The sequence below is a fragment of the Phyllostomus discolor genome, chromosome 8 (genome assembly GCF_004126475.2).
Source record: "Phyllostomus discolor isolate MPI-MPIP mPhyDis1 chromosome 8, mPhyDis1.pri.v3, whole genome shotgun sequence".
Taxonomy (NCBI): domain Eukaryota; kingdom Metazoa; phylum Chordata; class Mammalia; order Chiroptera; family Phyllostomidae; genus Phyllostomus; species Phyllostomus discolor.
In genome coordinates this window covers 57,632,181-57,657,153 of record NC_040910.2, presented here as the reverse complement: position 1 = coordinate 57,657,153, position 24,973 = coordinate 57,632,181, and the positions used below count along the sequence as shown (strand labels likewise).

General features: G+C 40.3%; 1 long non-coding RNA gene across 1 annotated transcript; it reads left to right on the top strand.

The window, feature by feature from the left end:
- Window positions 1-1,328: 1,328 nt before the first annotated feature.
- On the top strand, window positions 1,329-23,335 carry LOC118502305. The gene is made up of 3 exons (XR_004905015.1): window positions 1,329-1,405; window positions 15,696-15,701; window positions 23,323-23,335. It is a non-coding gene; the product is annotated as an uncharacterized LOC118502305 (long non-coding RNA).
- Window positions 23,336-24,973: the final 1,638 nt, after the last annotated feature.

The following is a 24,973-nucleotide window of genomic DNA, read 5'->3' as shown; positions in this document are numbered from 1 at the left end:
GGGGTCAAAGGGGGCAGAGTGGAGAACCTGGACTTCTGGGCTTCTCCACCAACCTGGCATTAATGAGGCAATGCCCCTCTCACCCCCCTGCTGGAGCAGTGCCAGAGGAGATGTGCTAAAATACAAAATTTAGGTTTCTGATCAAGATGGAGGAGTAAGTAAATGTGGTACTCAAATCTTCTCACAACCGCATCAAAATGACTACACTACAGAAAAACCATCATTCAGAACTGCCTGAAATCGGACTGAATGGAAGTCCTACAACTCAGGATATAAAGAAGGAACAACATTGAGACTGAGGCGTGAGGACATGGAACAGGCTAGTCCCATACCCAAGTGTGATGGATAAAAATCACGGGGGACATCTCCACTGCAGAGGCTCCCCCTGAGGAGTAAGAGGTCCCAGCCTTACACCAGGCACCACAGCCCAGGGTTCCAGTGTCAGAAAGAGGACTACCCATAACTTCCAGCTGTAAAAACTAGCAGAGATCAGAGTTGAGTAAGACAGAAGGCTTTTGGAGTCCCAGGCATTCCTCTTAAAAGGCCAATGCATGGATGTACTCACTCTGAGCTCCAGCACTGAGGCAGCAGATTAAAAGGCACCAGGGACATGTGGGGAGGAACTGAAGTGTCTGGCATCAGGACAACGGCTGGAGGAGCAGCTTTCTTCTGGAAAGAAGTGCTGGAAGAGGCTATTAGCCGTTCCTCAACAGATCCAGCATGCAGCTGTCATATCTGATTCTCTGTCAACCTGGCTAATGCCCATATTGGTGATTCCCTGAGACCCCTTCAGATACAACTTTCTAGCCCATGCAAGCTGTTTCCAGTGACATTTCCATACTAATGACCTGTCTTGTCTCATGCTTCAACTTTCCTAAAATCTCTCAACAAACAGCATCTGGCCTTGGTGTGCCACATACCTCTTGTTAGGTAACCACTGGTCTGGCCCTGGCAGCAACTAGCCTTGGTTCACAGCTCCTCCTGAGCACCTCCAAGCCCAGAAAAAGTAGCAGCCACTTGCAGACTGTTTTGTAGCTTGTTCTGGATGGCTCCAGGCAGAACACAGGTGGCAGCTGACTTTGGCCTGCACCTCTGGAAGGCCCCAGAGCCAATGCACCTGGTAGACAGCTTTAAACTACATCAGCACCACCCAACCACCCCAAGTGACATACTCAAAGGGTGGACTAGACAGGCACAAGACCCCCACTAAAGTAAGTCTTGCTCCGTGGGGTGGCTGTGCACAGATGATTCTCCACAGTGGTCAGTGGTCACAACCTGTCCTTGCAGCCAGTTGGTCCTGGGGTAGATCTTTTTCACTGTTGCGCCAACAGCAATCAAGGCTCAACTACAACAGGAGGGTGTACACAGCCCACACAGGGGAGTGCACCTGGAGTATCCAGCTCTGGTACATGGGGAGGCTGTGCTACTGGACCCTACGTGACACCTACTACATCAGGCCACTCTACCAAACCCAGGAGATATGGTTCCTCTACCTAATACATAGCAACAAACACAGGGAGGCTGCCAAAGTAAAGAGACAAACAAACATGTTCCAAATGAAAGAATAGAACAAAACTCCAGCAAAAGAACTAAACAGAATGGAGACAAGAGTCTACTAGATGCAGAGATCAAAATACTGCTTATAAGGATGCTCAATGAACTTAGAACTTTAACAGCATAAAAAAAAGACTTGGAAACCATAAAAAATCAGAAATGAAGGATACACTAACTGTAATGAAGAATAATTTACAAGGAATCAACAGTAGAGTAGATGGAGCTGAGAATCAACTCAGCAGTTTGGAGCACAAGGAAGCCAAAAACACCCAATCAGAAGAGCAAAAAGAAAAAAATCTGGATAGTATAAGAAGCCTCTGGGACAACTCAAATGTGCTAACATTTGCATCATGGAGATGCTGGAAGGAGGGGAGAGAGCAAGAAATTGGAAACTTATTTTAAAATATAATCATGGAAAATTTCCCTAACCTGGTGAAGAAAATAGACATACAAATCTAGGAAGCACAGAGAGTTCCAAACAAGATGAACCCAAAGAGGCCCACACAAAGACACATCATAATTAAAATGCAAATGGTTAAAGATAAAGAGAAAATCTTAAAAACAGCAAGAGAAAAGCAGTTAGTTACCTACAAGGGAGTTCACATTAGACTGTCAGCTGATTTCTCAACATAAACTTTGCAAGCCAGAAGGATGAAAAGCAAGGACCTACAACCAAGATTACTCTACTCAGCAAAATTATTATTTAGGACCTAAGGACAGATAAAGATCTTTCCAGACAACAAAAACTTAAAAGAGTTCATCATCACCAAGCCAGTATTACATGAAATGTTTAAGGGTCTTCTTTAAGAAGAAGAAAAAAATCATAATATGAACAATAAAATGGCAATAAATACACACCTATCAACAATTAAATCTAAAAATCAAAGTAAAGAAGCAGAACAGAAATAGGTTGATAGATACAGAGAACATATTGATGGCTGCCAGATGGAAGGGTGGCTAGAGGAATGGCTGAAGAATGAAGGGATTAAGAAAAACCGATTGGTAGTTTCAGAATAGTCACAGGGATATAAAGTATAGCATAGGGAATACAGTCAATACTATTCTAATAACTATGCATGATGTCAGATGGAAATGAGATTTAAGGGATGATCACTTAGTAAGTCATGCAATGTCTAATAAGTAGGGTGTGCACATAAAAGTAATATTGTATGTCAAATGTTATGAAAATTTTTTAAAAAATTATAAAAAACAAAATCTAAATAAGATCTAACATCTTATAGTATAATCATCATGTTTCAGTTAAAAAATATTCATCATACCAAGAAACGGGAATCTCATCATGACTGACAGAAGACAATAGTCACCAACACCACAGTGACACAGAAGTTAGAATTATCTGACAAGGATTTTAAAGCAACCTACATAAAAATGCTGCAATGTGCAAATTACCAATATGTTTAAAACAAGTGAAAAATAGGGCATTTCAGTAAAAAAATAGAAGATATAAAGAAAAACTAAGTGGAAAATTTAGGTCTCAAATATACATTTAAAAAACTAAAGTCTTCAATCCATTTTGAGTTAATCCTTGTGTATGGTATAAGAAGGTATTCTAGTTTCACTGTTTTTTCATGTATCTGTCTAATATGCGTTCAAGATTTAAATGTTAGACTCAAAACCATAACTATCCTAGAAGAAAACATAGACAGTAAAATCTCAGACATTTCTCAGGCAATATTTTTTTTTCTGATATAGCTCCTTGGGAAAGGGAAAGAAAAATAAAGTAAACAGATGGGACTGACTATATCAAACCAAAAAGTTTGGGCACAGCATCAACAAACCATCAACAAAATGAAAGACAGCCCACTGCATAGGTGAACATATTTCCCAATGATACATCAGATAAGAGGTATTAACCCCTTATTAAAATCCAAAATTTATAAAAACTTATAAAACTCAACCTCAAAAGAAAAAAACCCAAACAATCTAATTGAAAAATTAGCAAAAGACCTAAATTGATACTTCTCCAAAGAGGACATACAGATAGTCAAGAGACATGTGAAAAGATGCTCAACATCACTAATTATCAGAGAAATTTAAATTAAAACCACAATGAGATATCATCTCACACCTGTCAGAATGGCTGTCATCAATAAACCAACAAACAAAAAGCACTGGAATAATTGTGAAGAAAGGGGAAGCTTCATGCACTGTTGGTGGGAATGCAGATTTGTGCAGCCACTGTGGAGAGCAGTACAATGTTATCTTAACAAAATTAAAAATGGAACTATGAAATTACCCAGAGATTCCTCTCCTGGCACTTTATCTGAAGAAACCTGAAACACTAATTCAAAAGAATATATGCACCCCTGTGTTCACAGCAGCATTATTTACAGTTGCCAAGATTTGGAATCAGCTCAAGTGTCCATCAGTGGATGAGTGGATAAAACAATATGACACATTTACACAACAGAATACTACTTGGCTGCAAACAAGAAAATTGTACCCTTTGTGACAACATGGTTGGACTAGAGTACATTATGCTAAGAGTGATAAGCCAGTCAGAGAAATATAGGTACCATATGACTTCACTCATATGTGGAATCTGATGAACACACTGAATTAACAGGCAAGATCGAGACAGACTCATAGGTAGAAAGTAGGCTGGCAGCTCTAGGGGAGGGAAACTGTGGGGTGGAAGGATTGAGAAAAAAACAAAAGAGAGAAAGAACTCATGGATATGGACAACAGTGTGGTGATTGTGGGATGAGAGGGTTAGGTAGAGGTGGAAGAGGTTATAGGTGAGATAAATGGTGGTGGAAAAAAATAGAATACATTGAAAAATAAATAAATGAGTAAACAAACAAATAAACTCAATGGCTGGGCTTAACCACAGAATGGAGTGGAACAGAGAAAGAAGCAGTTAATCACCCAATCTAAGCAACAGAGAGAAGATAGACTGGAGAAAAAGAACAGAGTGAAGTTTCTGAGACACATGGGACTATAACAAAAAAATCTAACATTTATCTCATCTCAGACCCTGAATAAAGAGGAGGAAGGGGGGACAGAAAATATCTGATGAAACAATGGCTGAAAAATCCCCAAATTTGGCAAAAGACATAAACCTAGATTCAAGAAACTGAATAAAATCTAAATATTATAGGATAAACCCAAAGAGAGCCATGCCAAGACATGTAGTCAAACATCTGAAAACCTAAGACAAAAAAAAATTTTGCTTTGTCTGGTGTGGCTTAGTTGGTTGAAGCATTGTCCTGTAAACTGAAAGATCACGGGTTTGATACCTAGTCAGGGCACATGTCTAGGTTGCAGTCACGGTCCCTGGTCAGGGCATGTGTGCGAGGTAACCAATAGATGTTTCTCTTTATCCTTCCTTTCCCCTTTCTCTAAAATCAATAAGCATGCCCTTGAGTGAGGATAAAAAAATTATGAAAGCAGCTAAAGAGAAACAATATATTACCTATGGAAAAAACAAACTCAGACTAGAGCAGATTTCTCACCAGGAACCATGAGGATTAGGAGGAAGTGGTACAATATTTTTCAAGTGCTGAAACAAAAGAACTGTCAACCTAGAATTCTATATCCACTGAAAATATGCTTTATGAATGAGGGGAAAATCAAGACATTTTCAGATGAAGAAAAGCTAAGAGAATTTGTTGCCAGCAGATACACACTCTCATAGGATGGCTAAAAGAAGTTCCCTAAACAAGAAGGAAATGACAAAAGATGGAATTTGGGACATCAGGAGAGAAGAACAATGGGAAGCACTAAAGTACACATAAATCCAATAAACTCTCCTGTCTTTTTGAGCTTTCCAAATCTGTTTAATGGTTGAAGTAAAAACTATGGCATTGTTAATGTGGCTCTCCGTGTACACAGAGGTAATATTTAAGGCAATTGTATTACAGATGGTGAGCAGTAAAGGACATAAAAGGAGGCAAGCTTTCTACACTTCACTCAAACTGGTAAAACAGCACCATCATTAACTGTGATGTTATATACATATATACACACACACATATATATGTATATATAAAACAGTCTACATATATATTACACTATATATATAGTGTAATACTTATAGGAACCACTATAAAAGCAATATAAAATGATAAACTCAAGATTACTACAGATTTTTCAAAATGAAATTATTTTTAAAATGTTTAAGCAACCCATAAGAAGGCAGGAAATGGAAAACAGAGAAATAAAAAAAAGAGAACAAACAGAAAAAATGGCAGACTTAAGTCCTAACAGGTTAACACTTACATTAAATATAAATGTTTTAAATATACCAACTACAAGACAGAAATTGGTATAGTGGATTAAAAAGTATGACCCAATTGCATACTGTTTACATGAAACTCATTTGAACTATAATGACATAGGCAGGTTGAAAGTAAAAGGATACAAAAAGATATACCATGTAAACATTAATTAAAAGAAAAAGTGTCAATGTTTACATTGGACATATTTATATTAGAGAAAAGTTTATATTTTTTATTTTGTTTTTATTGTTTTTAATTTTTTTAAATATATTTTATTTATTATGCTATTACAGTTGTCCCATTTTCCCCCCTTCATTCCCCTCCACCCTGAACACTCTCTCCCATCCACATTCCCCCCTTTAGTTCATGTCCACATGTCATAAGTTCTTTGCCTTCTACATTTCCCATACTATTCTTACCCTTTCACTGTCTATTTTCTCCCTACCATCTATGCTACTTATTCTCTGTACCTTTTCCCCTTCTCTCCTCCTCCCACTCCCCTGTTGCTAACCCTCCATGTGACCTCCATTTCTGTGATTCTGTTCCTGTTCTAGTTGATTGCATAGTTTGTTTTTGTTTTGGTGTGGTTGTTAATAATTGTGAGTTTGCTGTCATTTAACTATACATGTTTTTTATCTAAGAAAAAGTTTATATTTTTAAACATCAAAGTAAAGGAAAATATATAGACTTTAGGGTACAGAAATCTACCAGTGACAGAGTGGGAAACTGCATAGCAATAAAAGAGCCAATCCACCAAATGAAAGGGCCAGTCTGTCAAGAAGACATATCAGTTCTAAGTGTGAATGCATCAGGGACAGAACTGTGAGATATGCAGGACAAAAACTGAAAGAAGGAACAGACACCTCTCAAATTATAGCTGGAGACTTTAACACCTGTCTTCAACAATTAATAGAATATTTGGACAGAAAACCATTGAAGATATAAAAGATTTTAACAACACCATCAACCAACAAGATCTAAATGACATTTATATAACATTTCACCCAACAATATGCATTCTTCTCGAGCACCTACCATCGTATAATAAGACAGACCATATCCTGTGCCACCAAACAAACCTCAATAAATGTAAAATAACTGAAATCATACAGAGTGTGTTCTCCAGTTATACTGGAATCAAATTAGAAATTGGCAACAAAAAATAACAGGAAAGTTTCTAAACACTTGGAAATTAAACAATATGTTTCTAAATAACCCATGGATCAAAGAGGAAATCTCAAGAAAAATACAAAGTACATCAAGAGAAAAAAAATAGCGGCATATTTAGTGGGATGTAATAAAGCAGCATGAAAAGGGAAATGTATAGCACCAAATGCTTACTTTAGAGGGGAGGAAAAGTCTCAAATCAAGAATTTAAGTTCTCAGTTAAGAACCTAGAAAGAGAAGAGAAAAATAAATACAAAACAAGTGGAGGAATGAAAATAGTAAAGATAAAATCTAAAATTAGTGAAATTGAAAAAAATATATAGAGAAAATTATGAAACAAAATGCTAGCTTTTCAAAATGGTTAATAAAATTGAAAAAGAATTAGCCAGGCTGACAGAAAGCAGAGAAGATGTAAAACAGGCCTGGCAGACAGTGAAGAACAAAACGGAATACTATGAAAACTCTACTCACACACGTTTGACACCTATGAAATGGGACAATTTCCTGAAAACAAAAATTACACAACTCATCCAGTGTGAAATAGTTAATTTAAATAACTCTATTGCTATTCAGGAAATTGAATTAATAATTTTAAAACTCCCTCATAAGGAATCTCCAGGGCCAAATTATTTTACTGGTGAATTCTACCCAACATTTAAAAAAGAATTAACAACCCATTTATACAAACTCTTCCAGAAAATGGAAGAGGAAAAAACACTTCCCAATTCATTTAATGAAGTTGGTGTTACCCTAATGCCAAAACCAGACAAACACAGTACAAAACAAGTGACTAAAAAGCAAAACTAAACTCTAAAGACTAAAGTATATATCCCCTCATATACCTATAGATGTAATGTATAGATACTTCATGTATATAGATACAAAAATTCTTAACAATGTATCAGCAAAGAGAATTCAGCAATATATAAAAACAATTATATACTGTGACCATGTGGGGTTTGTTCCAGGGATGCGGGTTGGTTCAATATTCAAAAGCCAATCAGTGTAATCTGTCATATGAAGAAACTAAAGAAAGCAAATCCCAGGATCCTATTAATTGATGCAGAAACAGTTATTTAACAAATGTCAACATCTATTCATGAGAAAAACTCCCAGATAACTAGGAATAGAGAACTTCTTCAACTTGATAAAGAATACCTACAAAAAAATTCTATAGTGGATATCGAACTTAGGTAAAAGACTGAATGCTTTCCTGCTAAGATCAGGAAAGTCAAAGGATGTCTGGCTTTCATCACTGCAATTTCACATAGTACCAGAAGTTCTAGCTAGTGCAATAAACCAAGAAAAGGAAATAAGAGGTATACCATTGGAAGTAAATAAACCTGTTTCAATTTATAGATGACATGTATGGTCTGCATAGGGAATCCTTAGTAATCTAAAGCAAGCTATAATTACTAAGTGACTTTACAAAAGTTGTAGGGTACAAAATCAACTGTCTTTCTATATACTATAAGTGAAAACGTAAACACTAAAATTAAAGTTAAATTTTATTTACAATTACTTAAAAAAGAAATACATGTAAATCGAACAAAATGTGCAGGATTTATATGCTGAAAACTACAAAATGCTGCTGAAAGATGTCAAAGAGGATTTAAATAAATGGAGAGACACACCATGTTCATGGACTGGAAGATTCAACATGGTAAAGATGTCGATCCCCAATTGACAGTTGCTATAAAAAATCTTAGCACTGTGTCTTTTTACATGTAGACAAGATTATTCTTAAGTTTACATGGGAAGGTAAAGGAACTGCTAGAATAGCTAAAACAACTCTAAAAAAGAAGAAGAAAGTAGGAGGAACCACTCCACCCAATATTAATATTTATTGTATAGCTACTGTGTGGAATTGATGGAGGGATCAGTGGAACAGAATAGAGAATCCATAAATAGCCCCAAACAAGTAGCCCAACTGGTTTCTGATAGAGGAGCAAAAGTATACAGAGGAGAGACATCCTTTTCAGCAAATGTGCTGGAACGATTGAACATTCAAAGGTTAAAAAATTCACCTTGACCTAAACCTTATACATTAAACAAAAATGAACTCAAAATTGAATACAGGTTTAACTGCAAAATTTAATACTATAAAAATTTTGGAATATAACACGAGAAAATCTTCAGGACCTAGTTCCTGGTAAAGATTTCTTAGACATGATACTAAAAGCACAACCCAGAAAAAAAATCGATGGATTGGACTTCATCAAAATTAAAAACTTTCCTCTGTGAAAGACCCTGCCAAGAAGATGAAGGTGCTAAAGCTGCATGGTGATTCTTCTCATGGCTGTGGGGAGGTCCCCACTCTGCCAAAAGTGCTTGGTCCTCCTTAGTGCCACAGCCGCATGGTCCTCTCTTCAATGGCTGCCGTGTCTGGGTTTAAATCCCTGCACCAATCTTCCTCTGCAGTCCCATTTCTGACTCCTCCCACAACTGACTACACTTGCCAGGATACACTGCCATATCCTTCCAGCTTTACTGGGTTGCCACCACGAGTTGGGGGAGGGGTGGCCCCCTATCATGGAGCCAGTCATCTCCAAGCTCTCACGCAGGCACTGTAACTATGGGGAGTTGCCTCCCAGTTATATCTTGGGGGGAAGTTCCTTTCATTCCCCTGGCTCAGAGCATGGCCACAGCTATTTAACATATCTATGCAACCACTTAAAAGTTATAGATGTGTAAAATGACCATGCCAGAGGTTAGCTGCAAAGCTGTTGCTATGCAAAACAGCTCTCAGTGGCCCTGCTCCATGTGTCCCTTCCCCCAACTCACGCCTGTGGTGGAGGGTGAGGACATCCTATATATCTTTCTAATATTTCCTGGACACCTTGAGTTCTAGACCCCATTACAAATCCTTCTTTTGGGGGCCCCCTGGATGCACCCTCCTACACATTTACTAAAGGATACAATTCAGGAACAGTAGACGGAAGAGATGCTTGGGGTTGCAGGAAGAGCAATTGAGTTTCCTCTGAACCCTCTCCCCAAATCTCCACATGGTCATCAAGCCAAAAGCCTCCAAGCCCAGTCATGTGGGTCATTATGGAGGCTTCATCTGCAGTCACCATTGATTAAATCACTGACCACGGCAACTGGTTTACCCTGCATCTTCTCTCGCCTTCCCTGAGGTCAGAGGTTGGACTGACAGTTCTCACACACACAACCTCAGAGGCATAGTTATTTTCAAATGCACTCATATTTATTTACATGCACACATGCACATACATAATCTCAAAGGCACACTTATTTTCACACATTCACAGACATGCACAGAATCTCAGGTGCACACTTATTTGCACACACTTATAGTCATGCATGAACACATGCAATCTCAGAAGCACACTTACTTCACACACACTCATATTCACATACCATGCTCACACACAAAATCCAGATATACACTGATATTCACACATACACACACACAATCTTGAGTGCACACTTATTTTCACACACTCATAGTTGCATACACACACACAATCTTAGGTGCACACTTATTTCCACACACCCTCATAATCATACACATGCATGTGCACAAGCAATCTCAGATGCACATTTACATTCATACACTCATAGTCATGCACACATGCACATGGCTGGGTCTCCTGGCAAACAGTCCCCATCCTTAGGTTTTTCCAAAGTCTCCTCCATCACATGACAACAGACACCTTTCTGCTCTCAGCATGCAGGAAAGGTCAATGGCTTTAGGTGCTCTGGGCTGGGGCAGGGAATGATGTCCAATCAAATACATATATATGTCTTGTTAGAGATCACAATACCACAAATAGCAATGGATAATTTAAACAGAGCTTTTTTTTTTGTACAGGAAAAACCAAGAACCCAATTTTTAAAATGGGCTAAAAAAAAGAAATGGTTCAAAGAGAAAGAAACACCCATGGTCCTTAAACATCAATAGATGTTCAACCTCCCTCTTAAGAGAAATGCAAATTAACCTACACATAGACACCATTTCTTATAAATCAGATTGGTAAAAATTCAAAATTTGAAAGACATCATTGGGTGGCTGCTAGGAAATAGGTTTGCTTGAGGAGAATGCAACACTGAACAACTCCAGGGAGAGCATGTCGACATTCATTGCTTACAAAAAAATTGACATACATTCCTCCTTGGACCCAACCATTGCACCTCTGGGAATCAGTTCCACAGACAAGCTTGCATAAGCAGGACTTCACCTGAGCACAGCCCTACCCTGTGGCATTGTTTGAATAGCAACAGTCAGAAGGAAGCCTATGGGTCTGTCAGAAGGGAGCTGCTTAAATTAGCAGGAGCCACAGTGTCAGAAACACAGCCTCATTTGGACGTGCTCTAGCATACAGTGAGCAACAACCAAAGGTAAAAAATAGTGCATGAATTAAGTTAGCTTACTGTAAGGAAAGGGTGGAAAACAGAAATCAATAGATTTGCATTTCTTCATTTTACATAAGAAATACAGAAAAAAAATAAAAAGAAAACAAATGAAAATGGCTACCCATTGTGGGTAGGAGTTAGAATTTCCTGTGTACATTTTTATACCTATTTTATAACTTTGGATGTAATTTTGACTTCTGAACTCATACAAACACACAAGGTAGTAAAAGCCCCTTCAGACAGTCACAGGGGGGTATGGGGACAGACTTTGATGTGGATGGAGTTTCTTCTAAGGATGTTGGGAGGTCTTAACATTGGATAGTGGGAGTGGCTGCACAACTCCTCAAATATGCTAAAAACCATTGAGCTATACAGTTGAAATGGTAAATTTTATGGAAGGTGAAATATACCTCAATAAAGTGAAAAAAAGGTACATATGCACACAAAAACACCAGGAATGAAAAGAAGATACAATAAAGTTTAAAATGACTATAGGAAAACAAAATGGAAAACTTGATACTTGAAAACTTAAATCCAAAGCTACCTAAAAACATCTAGGAGATACAGTTCAACAAAATTGGCTCAAGGAGAAATATAAAACTTGAAGGAATAGTCCAATAATATTTTTAAAAACCACTAGTAGCCAACAGAGATAATCATTTCAGTCTTATATAAAATCTTTTGTCACTTTGGAGACTTCCAGCCAAGATGGAGGCATAGGTAGATACACTTTGCCTCCTCATACAACCAAAAGAAGGACAACAACAAATTTAAAAACAAAGAATAACCAGAACTGCCAGAAAATCAAACTGTATCGAAGTCCAACAACCAAGAAGTTAAAAAAGAAATGTTCATCCAGACTGGTAGGAGGGGCAGAGACAGGCAGCTAGGGCAGAGAGCACTGGTGGTAATGCGATGGCTGGAAGACAGGGACAAGTGAGGTGGTGGTTGGCAGACCAGGCAGTCCCATATTTATATGCAGATACACTAGAAGGAACAACTGGAGAGTGAGACAGACCACACAACCCATAGTTCCAGTATCGGGAGAATAAAGCCTCAAAACCTCTGACTGAGAAAACCTGTGGGGGTTAAGGTGTCAAGAGAAACTCCCAGTCTCATAAGAGAGTTTGTTGGGGACACCCACAGGGTCCTAGAACATACACAAAACTACCGCCCCCAGGAATCAGCACCAGAAGGGCCCAATTTGCTTGTGGGTAGCAGAGGAAGTGACTGAAAGCTGACAGAGAGCTGAGCAAGCGGCACTGTTCCCTCTCAGACACCTCCCCCACATACAGCACCACAGTGCAGCAACGTGGGTTGCCCCACCCTGGCAAATACCTAAGGCTCTGCCCCTCTTTATGTAATAGGTGCACCAAGACAAAAAAAATATGGCTGAAATGAAAGAACAGATCAAAGGTTCAGAAAAAATACAACTAAGCAATGGAGAGATAGCCATCCTATCAGATGCAGAGTTCAAAACACTAGTAATCAGGATGCTCACAGAAATGGTTGAGTATGGTCACAAAATAAAGGAAAAAGTAAAGCCTATGAAAATTGAAATAAAGGAAAATGTACAGAGAACCAACAGTGATGGGAAGGAAACCGGGACTCAAATCAACAGTGTGACCCAGAAGGAAGAAATAAACATTTAACCAGAACAGAATGAAGAAACAAGGATTCAAAAGATGAAGAAAGGCTTAGGAACCTCCAAAGACACCTTTAAAGTTCCAATATTCAAATCATAGGGGTACCAGAAGGAGAAAAAGTAGAGCAAGAAATTGAAAATTATTTGAAAAAATAATGAAGGAGAACTTCCTCAATCTGGCAAAGGAAATAGGCTTCCAGGAAGTCCAGGAAGCTCAGAGAGTCCCAAAGAAGTTGGATCCAAGGAAGCACACACAAAAGCACATCATAATTACATTACCCAAGATTAGAGATAAAGAGAAAATTTGAAAAGTAGCAAGATAAAAGGAGAGAGTCAAGCACAAAGGAGTTCCCATAAGACTGTCAGCTGATTTCTCAAAGGAAACATTGCAGTCACGAAGGAGCTGGAAAGAAGTATTCCAAGTCATGAAAGGTAAGGACTTACATCTGAGATTACTCTATCCAGCAAAGCTTTCATTTAGAATGGAAGACCAGATAAAGTGCTTCCCAGGTAAGGTCAAGTTAAAGGAGTTCATCATCACCAAGCCTTATTATATGAAACATTAAAGGGACTCATCTAAGAAAAAGAAGATCAAAAATACGAACAGTAAAATGACAACAAACTCACAACTATCAAAAACCCAACCTAAAAAACCAAAAACAGTAATGAACTAAGCAAACATGTAGAACAAGAATGTATTCACAGAAATGGACATCTAATGGAGGGTTATGAGTGCACAGGGGGCAGGGGGAGAACAGGGGAAAAGGTATAGGGAATAAGAAGCATAAATTGTAGGTACAAAATAGACAGGGGGAATGGGAAATGGAAAATCCAAGAACTTATATGTATAACCCATGGACATGAACTGAGGTGCGGGAATGATGGTGGGAGGTGGGATACAGGGCAGAGGGGAATAAAGGGGAGAAAAAATTGTGAAAACTGTAATAGCATAATCAATAAAATATATTTAAAAAATTTTTTAAGTCTTTTGTGAAAAGAGAGGAAATACCTTCCAACTCATTTTATAATACTATAATAACCTAAATACTAAGACTAGACAAAAAAATTAAGAGAAAACTAAATTGTAGGCCAATCTACACATGAACATGGATATAGAACCTTCTAAGTGAAATGCCAACAAACTGAATCCAAACAATATATTGTACATAAAAATACAAACAGTTTGTATCAAAGTTGTAATGTTCCAGAAATTTGGTGTTGATCTAACATTAGAAAGTCTACGAGTGAATTCAATACATTAATAGGCCAGCAGATGATATTGTCAATAGATGCAGAAAAATAGTTATTTATTTAACTATAAAAAGACTCATGAATTAAAGAGAAAGAAAACTCTTGGCAAATTAAGAGTAGAAGGGTATATGCTAACAATCTACAGCAAGCGTTCTCCTAGAGGGTTCGATGGCAGAGGTGACCCCTAGCCAATCAGAGACAAGAGCAGACACCATGCTGCCCCCACAAATTATTGTCCTGGAGTCTCACATAGCCCAGGCAGAGAAGAAAAGGAAATTCCATATCAGGAATAGGAAAAGGAAACAAATTAGTAATCACTGTCTGGTGATATGATTGTATAAACAGGACTCTACTCCCAAACTTACAGATGGATGACTGGAATTAATAATGCAGTTTAGCAACTTGCTGGACATATAATCAATAAACAGAAATCAATTGCCATTCTATGCTCCAAAAAGCAACAGAAAAAATCAATTCACCAAAAAACATGGGATGCCTAAGAATGAAGCCAGACAGTGTTTTGAAGGGGATTTCTAAACATCACAATTCCAACAGCCTTGGGACCAGCTCAAAGAGGACAAAGGAGAGAAAAGAGCACCTGGGTGACCTGTCCTCGACCTGACACTGAGCCTTCTGCTGTGGCATTGCCCTGGCTCGGCCTCCAGGGCGGTCAGAGAGGGTATAGGAAGCTCCCAACAGTGAAGACCCTGGAAGCCGGCCACCTCCTCTTTTCTTCCCTAAGTTAAAGCAGCTGCCTGGACCCTGCTAGGGTGTCTGTGGTCCCACCTGCTGGCACAGCCTCTCCAGACACTAGCCTGCCCACATGGCCTCTCTGGACATACCTGCTGGGGTCCAGGGCCACACTGGCATTGGTGGCCAGCTGAGATGCTCCCACCACATGTGCTGCACATATTTTTAAGATAAATTTTATTTTGTGAATAAGCAATACATTTATATTATTAACATAACAAAACAAAAACCCTTTGTTAGTGGGTAACAGGGACCGCATGGAGTAGGAAGCAGCATTGTTGGACCAGAATTGCCTGTTTCTCTGATCCCTGTTCCAGCCTTCCTGTCCTTGGCTATCACCTCCTGCCCCATTCCTGGGCCTACTCTGACTCTGTGTTCACTGGAAACCTCTCAGAGGGATGGAAAAGCACTAAGGAAGCATTTCCTTGAATAGCCTCTCTGCCTGGGAAGACCACCTCAGTGCCTCATGTCCTCTGAGCCCAATAGGACTGAAAGGCCTCTGGGGGATCTCCCCACCTTCAGGGCAGACACCTTCAAAGCCATTTTGGCCACAGGTGCTGGGCATGGGCCTTCCCAAGAAGTGTCACTCACAGAACACTTACAGAGCACCTGGCCCACTCCCACTGGTGCCCACTGCAGGCCTGGGAGGGAGTGAGGAGGTGCCAGGGGAACCTCTTGTGTGGGCCACTGGCAGGCCAGGGTCCCAGGAGAGTGATGTCTGGAAGTAGAGATATGGCAGCAAGCCAGCAGCCTCCTCACTGCTTCAGGTTCTTGGATCCTGTTCAGGGGCCCAGGGCAGAAGTGGTGGCTGGTTGCCATTCTGGGCTTGGAGCTGAGCTGGGAGATCTCCTGCACAGCTGTGGCCCAGAGCCTTTCTGAACTATGTGATGTGTAGACACCAGCTGGCCCCAACAACTCTCCAAATAGTCCAGAGCAGAAAGGTGGCTTATTGTTATCTCAGCCTCCAAGTTCACTAGTGGGCCATGGTCTTGGATCAACAACGCTGTCATTCCAAGACCAGGGAGAGAGAGGGTGCTGCTGGATTAATGACAAACCTGAGGAGTTTGAGCATCCTTGCCCTTCAAATGAAGCCGCAACATAGAATTTAGCATTTTCATTCTGATTGGAATTTGTGACTTATTACTGCTGCTGGCAGTGTCCCAGCGAGTGTGGCTTAAATGTCAAGATATATTTTTCAGACACAAAAGACACCCGAGTTCATAACTGTCTGGAGAGTGAATTTTAATTGGCTAAAGGATCTCATGAAACCTCCCCAGCCCTTTTTTCAGCCCTGGTGTTTATTACAGACTCAGATGGCTGGTGATAGTGTCCAGAGGCCCTTGGGGCTACAATGGTGCGAAGTGGTTTTAACTTTCAAACCATATTTGTTAAGCCCCCAGTGCCAAATACCTCTGGAGAAAGAAAGAGGGCACATAAAAGCACATAATGTGAAGCTGATGGTATGGTGTGGCCCCCACAGCTTCCATGCACCTGCTTCCTTAGCAGTTAGTTTACACCATCTGGAAAAAATCTGTCACTCTGTAGGGAAGCTCGGGGGCCACTCGAATTTGGGAAGAGGACCCTTATCAGTTCTTACCTCACTTTCTCTCATTTCTGCTTTCTCTACTCCCACTCTCTTCCTCCTAGGCTCTGCCAGAGAAAGCCAGGCACCACCTTCATTGGTGCCAGTGGACTCATCCAGTTCAGTGACAGTGCAGCCAGCCTGCCCTAGGGGCTGGGCATGCAGAAACGTGTGGGAAGGTCTTGACCTTTGAAGAGCTCATAGTTTCCTGATATGTGAACTTGCAGGTAGTGACTCATAGTGAAAATGTGCCCTGATTACAGCATGGTAGAGGGAGTCAGTGAATGCAGAAGAACGCTGGAGGAAGGGGCGAGTGTGTGTGTGAATGTATGTGTTGAGAAGGTGTTGAACTCATTTAGTAATAATGGGATTTCAGAAGATAACTAAGGCTTTACTAGGCAATTTACAAAGCCAGCATTACACTATTATAATTCTAAAACACCTAGGAATTTAACCAAGGATGTAAAAGACCTGCACTCAGAAAATTATGAGACACTGATGAAAGAAATAGAAGATGATACAAATAAGTGAGGCACATGAGTGGGCACCCCCCAGAAAACAGAATTATATTCTGGAGAGCAGGCCTCTTACAGTCTAGGCTTCTCCCACTGGGTTAGTGTTCTAGGAACCCATCTGCATCAGTGCATCAGCTGGTGTTGTTATAAGAGTCTGCATTTAGCTTTAGTAAAATGTTTTTGCAGACTCTTTCAATGTGTTTGCCCATTTCATGATGGGTGATTTACAAGCACACATGCCTACACCCCACTGAGTGTTCAGCAGTTTTTGACCAAAGACAACATGACCTCTGTGCCCAATCCTCCCTATTTACCCGATCTTGCCTTGAGCGACTTATTTTTGTTTGTTTGTTTGTTTCCCTGGGTGAAAAAAGTCCTGAAAGGGAAATGCTTTGCCAAAGTAGAAGAAGTGAAACAAAAACTGACAGAAGCACTAAAAAGTATCAAAACTGACAAGTTCAAAAACTATTTTGAACAGTGAAAAAGTGCCTCAATAGGTTTATTGCATCAAATGGAGAGTAGATGCAATTTGTTAACTGAAAACTTAAACATGTAATAATAAGTACACACTTTTTAATAAATAAATTCTGGTTCTTTGGGGGGTGCCCCCTCTGTATACTGTGTTCTTGGATAGTAAAATTTAACATTATTAAAATGTCCACACTACTCAAAGTGATCTATAGATTCAACACAATTCCTATCAAAATATCAATGGTGTATTTCACAAAACTAGAACAAATATTCCAGAATTTATATGGGAACACAAAGACACCAAAGAGCCACAGCCATCTTGAGGAAGAACAATGTTGGAGGTATCACAATACTTGATATTAAACTATACTACAAGGTCATAGTAATCAAAACAGCATAGTACTGGCATAAAAACAGAAGCATAGATTAATGGAAGAGAATAAAAAGCCCAGAAATGAACCCATGACTTTTTAGTCGATTAACATTTGAAAAAGGAGGCAAAAACATACAATGGGCTAAGATAGTCTATTCAATAAGTGGTGTTGGGAAAATTGAACACGCCCAAAAAATGAAACTAGGTAACTTTCTTATATCACACACAAGAATAAACTCAAAGCAGATTAAAGACCTAAATGTTAGACTCAAAACCATAAAAACACTAGAAAAACACAAGCATGTAATAATACTTGTGTTATTACAAGCATGTAATAATACAACCCAATAAAATCTTGGACATTTCTCACAGCTAATTTTTTTTAATGAAAAATCTCCTTAGGCAAGGGAAACAAAAGAAATAAACAGTTGGGTCTACATCAAACTAAAAAGGTTTTGTACAACAAAGGGAACTATCAACACAATGGAAAGACAACCCATTAAATGGGAGAACGTATTCACCAATAAATGTGATAGGGGCTTAATATCCAAAATTTGCAAAGACTGTATAAAACTCAACACCCAAAACCAAACAATCCAATTAAGAAATGTGCAAAGGACCTGAATAAACACTTCTCCAAAGAGGATGTAGAGGTGGCCAATGAAAAGATGTCAACGTCACTAATCATGACAGAAATGCAAATTAAAATCACAATGAGACATCACTTCAGGCCTGTCAGAATGGCTATTATCAATAAATCAACAAACAGTAAGTGTTGGAGAGGATATGGAGAAAAGGGAACCCTCATGTGCTGTTGGTGGGAATGCAGACTTGTACAGCCACTGTGGAAAACAGTATGGAGATACCTCAAAAAAATTAAAAATGGAACTACTTTATGACCCAGGACTCTCACTTCTGGAAATATATCTTAAGACTCTCAAAACACTAATTTGGAAGAACATAAGAACCCCAATGTTCATTGCAGCATTATTTACAATCACCAAGATATGGAAGCAGCCTAAGTGCCCATCAGTAGATAAAAAAACTGTGGTATAGACTTCTGGCCAAGATGGAGGCATAGGTAGACACACTGTGCCTCCTCCCACAACCAAGATAGGGACAACAACAATTTAGAAACAGAATAACAACCAGAACTGACAGAAAATTGAACTGTATGGAAGTCGGACAACCAAGGAGTTAAAATAGACATGTTCATTCACACCCGTTTGAGGGGTGGAGTTGAGAAGCCAGGTGGAGAGGGGTTGCGCAGCACCAAGAGTGTTGGGACCGGGCGCGCAAGACCACAGTGGGCAGACCCTGGGTGCGCAAGTGGCAGCTGGCAAACCCCGGCCGAGGGGTGGCAACCAGCGGCCCAGCGAGGCGGCAATTGTGAAGCAAGGCACTTCGCACAACCCAGGATCCCAGTACTGGGAAACAGAGCCTTGGGGCACTGATTGAAAACACCTGTGAGGGTTGAGGCTCAGGGAGAGACTCCCAACCTCACAGGAGAGCTTGTTGGAAAGACCCACGGGGTGCACAAGCCCACCCACATGGGAATCAGCACCAGAAAGATTCAGTTTGCTTGGGGGAAGCGGCAGAAGGAACTGAAATTGGCAGAAAGTGGAGCAAGGCCATTGTTCCCTCTCAGACCCCATCCCCACATGTAGCATCACAACCCAGTGACTGGGTTGCCCCACTCTAATGAACGCATAAGGCTCCACCCCTCATGTGTAACAGGTGCAAGAAGACCAAAAAAAAGACAGACAGAAAGAGAGAGAGAGAGATGGCTCAAACAGAAGAACAAATGAAAGCCCCAGAACCCATTCTTTTAAGCGACCAAGAGATAGCCAACCTATCAGATTCATAGGTCAAAGCACTGGTGATCAGGATACTCACAGAATTGGTTGAATTTGGTCTCAGATTAGATGAAAAAATGAAGGCTACCCTAAGTGAAATGAAGAAAAGTACACAAGGAGTCAATAGTGATGGAAAGAAAGCTGGTCTCACATCAATGGAGTGGACCAGAAGGAAGAAAGAAACAACCACACAGAAAAGAATGAAGAAATAAGAATTCAAAAAAATGAGGAGAGGCTTAGGAACCTCCAGGACATCTTTAAACGTTCCAACGTCCGAATTACAGGAGTGCCAGAAGGGGAAGAGGAAGAGCAACAAGTGGAAAAGTTATCTGAACAAATAATAAAGGAGAACTTCCCCAATCTGGGAAAGCAAATAGATTTCCAGGAAGTTCAGGAAGCTCAGAGAGTCCCAAAAAAGTTGGACCCAAGGAGGAACACACCAAGGCACATCATAATTGCATTATCCAAGAGTAAAATTGAGAGAATCCTAGAAGCAGCAAGAAATAAGGGGACAGTAACCTACAGAGGAATTCCCATCAGACTGTCAGCTGATTTCTCAAAAGAGACCTTACAGGTAAGAAAGGGCTGGAAAGAAGTATTCCAAGTCATGAAAGGCAAGGACCCACATCCAAGATTGCTCTATGCAGCAAAGCTTTCATTTAGAATGGAAGGGCAGATAAAGTGCTTCTCAGATAAGTCAAGTTAAAGGAGTTCATCGTCACCAAGCCCTTATTATATGAAATGTTAAAGGGACTTATCTAAGGAAAAGAAGATAAAAAATATGTATAGTAAAATGACAGCAAACTCACAATTATTAACAACTACACCTAAAACAAAAACAAAGCAAACAAATATAACAGGAACAGAATCACAGAAATGGAGAACACATGGAGGGTTAGCCATAGGGGAGTGGGAGGAGGAGAGAGGGGTAAAAGGTACAGAGAATAAGCAGCATAGATGGTAGGTAGAAAATAGACAGGGGGAGGGCAAGAATAGTATGGGAAATGTAGAAGCAAAAGAATTTACAACGCATGGACATGAACTAGAGGGGGAAAATGTGGGTGGAGGAGGGTGTGCAGGGTAGAGGGGAATGGAGGGGAGTAATGAGACAGCTGTAATAGCATAATCAATAAACTATTTTTTTAAAAAAAGCTGTGGTACATTTACACAATGGAGTACCACTCAGCAGTCAAAAAGAAGGAAATGTTACCTTTTGTGACAGCATGGATACACCTGGAGAGTATTATGTTGAATGGAATAGGCCAGTCAGAGAAAAATAAGTATCATGTGATTTCACTTGTATGTGGAATATAATGAACAAAATAAATGGACAAAGTGGAGACAGACTCATGGACACAGAGAATAGATCAACAACTGCCAGAGGGGAGGAGATTGGGGGCTGGGTCAGAAAAGTAAAGGGATTAGACAAAGAAAAGAAAGAAAAGCTCAGGGACACAGACAACAGCTTGGTGATTCCCAGAGGGAAAGGAGACTATGGGAGAGGTAGAGGAGGGGATGGGGGGATACATGGTGATGGATGGAGACTGGGGTGGTGAACACACAACACAGTACACAGATGATGTGTTGTAGACTTGTGCAACTGAAACCCATGTAATTTTATTAACCAATGTCACCCATTAAACTGAATAAAAATAAAAATAAAAAGACTTCACTAGGCAAAAGTAGATATTACTATCAATATCATAGAAAAAAAAGGTTATAAACTGCTATGAATAGCGGTATGCCAAGAAACTAGATCAAAGAAATAAAGTGAGCAGTTTCCTGGGAGAAAAACTGATGTAACTGACTCACGGAGAAATGGAAAATCTGCACAGACCTATAGCACACAGATTGACACTGAAAGCACAGGCAGCAAAGAGAAACGTAGATAAATTGGACTTTGTCAAAATTAAGAATTTCGTGTTGTAAGGACACTGCCTAATAAATAAAAGTGTTTATATATATGATAAGAAATTTGAATCTAGAATATATAAAAAACTCTTACAATTCAGTAAGAAAAAAATAACTCAACTAAAAATTGGGCAGATGATTGGAATTCATTCCTTCAAAGAACGTATGCAAATGACTAATAAGCACATAAAAACATGCTCATCACTAGCTATCATGGCAATATAAATTATAACCACAAGGAGAGCCACTTCACACTCAGTAGAATGGCAAGAATCGAAAGTCAAATAACAAGTGCTGGTGAGAAGGCAGAGAGACTAGGGCCCTCGGACACTTCTGGTGGGAATGCAAAGTGGTGCAGATGGTTAGGAAGACAGTCTAGCCATTCCTCCATGAATCATGGAGTCACTGTATGACCCAGAAATTCCACTCCTAGCAATATGCCCAACAAAAATGAAAACATATGTTCACACAAAAACTTGTACATAAATGTTCATAGCAGCATTATTCATAATAGCTCAAAAGTGGAAATAACCCCATATCCATCAACTGATGGGGCAGAACATAATGTGGCATATTCACACACTAGAACACAAGGTCTATCTGGAAAAAGTACAACCATTGTTAATATAACAAGAACAGTTTGCATGACATCGATGTAATCTGGCAGCCAACCTGGAGAGTGGACTGGAATGTGCATGTGTGAACAATGACAACTTCACTGTACTAGTCAGTGGGGGCAGTATGTGCCATTGAGTGGGCATGTGTACTGCGTGGCCATTGCATTCAAAATGACTGATCAAGTAGAGCAATAAATCTGCATCCCATTTTGCGTTAAGTTTGCACATTTCTCCACAGAAACTATTTGGATGATTCAGAAGGCTGCAGCAATGGGCAACTGGCGACTGGCAGCTTCATCACAACAATGTGCCCACTCAAACATCACATCTTACGCAGAGGTTTTTGGTGAAACAGCAAATTACCCAGGTGAGTCAGCCCCCCTATAGCCCACATTTGGAGCCCTGTGACTTATAGCTTTTCCCAAAACTAAAGTCACTTTTAAAAAGGAAGAGATTTCAGACTGTCAATGAGATTCAGGAAAATACAATGAGGCTGCTTATGATGACTGGGAGAATTCTGTGAGGTCCCGAGGTACCTACTTTGAAGGGGACTGAGGTCCCATGTACAATGTTTCTTGTACCTTGTATCTTTTTTAGTAAATGTCCCTGTTTTTCATATTACATGGCTGGATGCCCATCATCAAAAGAAGGTAAAGTGCTGACACATGGCACAGCCCGGACAAACCTTGAGAACTGCGAAGTGGAAGAGTCCATCCAAAAGACCAGCTACATGATGCCGTTGCTGTGAATTTCCATGAAAAACCAGTTTATGGCAACAGGAAGTACACACTGGTTGCCAAGGGCAGAGATGAGAAAAAGGGGATGAAAGCTAATGGTCTGGGGTTTGGGGGAAGGTAATTCAAATGTTCTAAAATTGATTGTGCTGAGGGTTGCACAACTCTGTGGGTATACTGAACACCATTGAATTGTACACCTGAAAAGGGTGGCTTTTAAGGCATGTGAATTACATCTCAATAAAGCTGTTGTTAAAGAGAAAGAGTCTGCTCAGCAGCAGGAAGGATGTGCCAGATAGAGAACAGTATCAGCCAAGGGTGCACTGGGAACCTGGAGCTTGGTTGTGATGTGGCAACAGACAGTGGGTGCTGTGATGTGGGTTGCAGCACACAAGCCTTGCAGCCTGGGTTTGCTCTGAGGACCACGGGAAGCCAGTGGAAATGTGGATAGAAGAGGGACAAGCAGAAGACAGGTGGTTCCAAAATGGGGAGTAGGTGGCTGAAGCCGCAGCTGCACGGGGCACTGGTGCCAGGCACAGACGGGAAAGAGGGATTGGATTTGAGAGTCAAGCAGAAGGCCTGGTCCATGTTGGACAGTGGGGGAAAGGGTCGTGGAGAGACCCCTGGTGGATCCTGGGGAAGAAGGGAGGTGCTTTAATGAGAATGGCCTCTGTCCCCTACCTGTGCTGGTGCCAATCACCCAATTAGCGACTCCACCCTGAACAGCCTGAGTGTCCATCATGGCATGGCCTCATGCCCATCCTGGGAATGCAGAGACAAGGACAGGCCCCTCCACAGCCATGGCCAGGGGCACTATCGTGGAAAGGACAGGGTGGAGGGATGAGCTCAGGGGTGGTGGGAGGAAGGGGGAAGTCTTCCTAGAGGGCAAGTCATGAGCTAGTGCTTTACAGATTTCTCATTGACCATATTTCAATTGAAAAAGATGGTGGAGAAACTCAGAATGGCATTGGAAAATGAAACAGCAAATGTACTGCCTCTGAGGGCTTACCACCACCCTCAGAGAAGGCTTTTCCTGTGAGAGCCGTGGCTTGAGTCCTGCTCAGTCCACCAAAAGTGTTGATGCCTCAGCATCCTCGTTCTCGAAACATTCGAGCAGAGAGCCACATTGAATATTAAGTGCAGTGACGCAGGGAGATCCTTTAGTACTGGACTTGGTCCAAGCGAGGGCTGAAGGCAGACTGGCCAGAGGGCCTATTGTTGTCTACACAAGTGGCTACTCCTTACATAGTTGGAAGGATGAGATGGGTCTCATTTGGTGTCCTTCTCCTTAACTGGCTGTCACCAGTGATTTTTCATATTGCTACTGTGTGGGTGCGTGTAAATCTCGAGGAGGCTTTTTTTAGTGGGAAGATGCATGAAAGGGACTGTCTGCTTAAGCTTTTGTATCTATTTGTTTATTTAGCCGTACTTTTGTTTTTTGGCATTGTCATGAAAAAGGGATGTAAACCTAAGATTTAATATTAATGTGTCTATATATCCTTCATATCTTCTGCAGTTTTTGCATTACAGGAATTGATATTATGTTATTTGTTATAGCGCTTGATGCTTATGTTGAGAAATGCACATTTGATTATGCCAAAGGGTCATTCTCCATACTAATGTTTTAACCCTGAACCCAGCCCTTTGGGTAGGGCTCTTTTTGCTGCATTTCCCCATATAAGTTGTTCATACTTTTACATTCCATCCTTCTGAGCTCCTCTGTTTTAGCTATGCATCCTGTGTGTGGGGCTGGCCTTTTGAAACATTTTTTGATTGTATGTAAACCTATATGCTAGACTATGTGACATGTACATTTTGTCTTAGATCTGCTTTATTCATTTTTGTCTTTTTATGTGTATTTTTACAATTGAAAGGTTTTTAAATCATTCTATTAACATATGGATACATGACCTTATACTAGTTCTAGGT